At 45.0% G+C, this 2,351-nt stretch overlaps 1 pseudogene; it reads right to left on the bottom strand.

Annotated features, from left to right (window-relative positions):
• Positions 1-297: 297 nt before the first annotated feature.
• On the bottom strand, positions 298-1,719 carry LOC103738020 (annotated as a pseudogene).
• Positions 1,720-2,351: the final 632 nt, after the last annotated feature.

Here is a 2,351-nt window from a genome sequence, read left to right on the forward strand (position 1 = left end):
GGTGACAAAAACAATTCATAGAATAAATCTAGCATTTTCCAGATCCATGCAGAAATAACTGCTTAAAGCAACATATTTGTGAGCATGCATTCTGGTGCGGATTGAACAGCTTCTAAGCTCAAAGTAGTTACATGCATCTTAACAGATAGTATTAGGAGTAACTTTCCCATGCCCCAAGATGGGATTATATTGAGGAGACAGGGGGCTTCATCCTGGTTCAAATGCCTTCAACCCCTCCTGCCTGAGCTAGGTAGGAACATTGATAGAAAGGCAGAGTTGCCAATCAGGTGGATGCTGTTACAGCAAGAGCCTATGCAACACCTCCCATACCATCCTCTTCCTGAAGACAGGCATGTGTTGCTGAGAAAAGGTTAGAGGTTGATCCCGAGAGATATAATCTGCATATTTACAAGTGAACATTCCACAGTCACTCCCGTTCATCTGTTGAGGGATTTCCTCTGCTGTCATGCTAAATTGCTTCCACTCCAAAGGGTTCAGATCAATATTCCTCCGAGTTTTGCTCTCATTTTGCAAATATTGGAAAATTATTTTGCAGATACTCTCTCCTTTCTGTCCCATTGAATCCAAGTATACAATGCTCTTTTTTCTGAGGTCTATGACCACCAGGCTCCAATGCACCTTCCGATGAATAGGTACCAGAATCAGTTCTTTTGCAAAGAGATTTACTCCCCGAGTCCATCTTTTGACAGAACTATAACCCCCATACTTTAATTTGGGGTAAAAAAAAGTGTTAAACACATGAAGTTCTGGATAGCCTTGACTTTGACTTCTTTCCACTAGAAGATTCATGTAGAAGTTAATAACTTCATCGTTGAGCCATTGACCATCCTCCAGTGTCTGGATGTCTCTTCGAGTAATTTGCAATTTGAATGCACTACTTAGGATTTCGTCTTGTGGCCCTGGGCCTAGTGCATCACTGATTTCCTTCTCCATGTCCTCTGTAACATCAAGGACATCATCATTCACTGCTCTGCCCTTTTCCTGGTCTGCAAGGGGCTCTTCCTCTGTTTCAGGTATTGACATTTTGTTGGTAAGTAGGCCATTGCTATCTCCAGCCAGAAAGATTTGGGCTGGAGCTCCCCACAGTAAGTCAGGAGCCAAGTGCTGTCTACTCTTTTCTTCATGTTTTATTCCAACTCTCTTCTGTATATCAGAAAGTTTCTCCTCTGAACACTTCTTTTCACTTGGGTCAGATAGAAGAAGATGCTCTCTTGTGGTCCTAACAGTAGGTTGTTTTGAATCAAATGGAGTTGTTTTGGATCCATGATACTGCCTTTCCACACAGTCTTTGATCTTAAGGGAGTCCAAGGGACCTGCATGAGCATCTTGAAGGTCAGAGTTCACATAATCACCGTGTTGAAGGTGTCCCAACAACCTTTGGTACTTTTCGTGTTGGTGTTTCTGAATACTTTCTTCCAGGATACAATAGGGTCGCTTGCATCCCTGGCCACCATTGACAGACTTTTTCTGGGCTTGAGGTCCATTGGTACACTCTCGGGTCTTTAGAGGCTTTCGACCCTCTCCGGGTCTCCACATCTGACCCTTGCCTGGCTCTTCACACAGAAGATCTATTTCACACTGTTCCTGCTTCATCCTCTTCGGAGCCTTGCCGGACTCCTCAGACTCCATCACCATCCCACCCTCTTCCTGGCATTTCCGCTTTTGACCTTTGCTTGGTTGTTCAGGCTTCATCGCCATTCCACACTGTGTCGGTTGACACATGGAGGTACTACTTGGATTGCCTTTGCTAAGACGATGGCTAGCTGGCGTGGTATAGCCTTCTGGTTTCCAAGGAAATGCAACGTTTTGTCGGACTCTGGGTGGGTGGTCTTGAGGTGTTGTCGCCTTGATATCTGAAGGATCACTTGTTCCAGTAAGAGATGTTTTATCCACATAAGACATGTTGGTCCAGGGTCAGAAACCTGTCAGTCTACAGGATGAAGAGCTCAAAATACCTGTTCTTTATAAACAATGGTCGCCTCAGGAGTTGGGGTCAGTCTGTAGTGAAGCCAAATGTACTGCCAGCAACAAAGGGTGGTTTACACTTGGTGAATAAATCAATCTAATCTCGGTCTTTAAGGTGGCAGTTTACCAAGCCCACTGTGGAAAATTGCGTGGAATTTGGGAACTGCCTCTTAGGGAAGGCCTCGCTGGGGTACACTGACCCAAAGCGGACCCAAAACTTGGGAAAACTCGCACTAAACGTCCTAGTCAGTCGCCTTAAGATACCAGACCTTAACAGCGCAGCTAAGGCTCTGGAGGCAAGCCTCAGAACTGAACCCTGGCTCCAAGGTTACCCTAGAAGTCCTGTAGTGTTGTTTTTATGAATT

This window comes from Nannospalax galili, unplaced genomic scaffold, assembly GCF_000622305.1.
Source record: "Nannospalax galili isolate Female #2095 unplaced genomic scaffold, S.galili_v1.0 scaffold96, whole genome shotgun sequence".
In the NCBI taxonomy this organism is placed as follows: Eukaryota; Metazoa; Chordata; class Mammalia; order Rodentia; family Spalacidae; genus Nannospalax; species Nannospalax galili.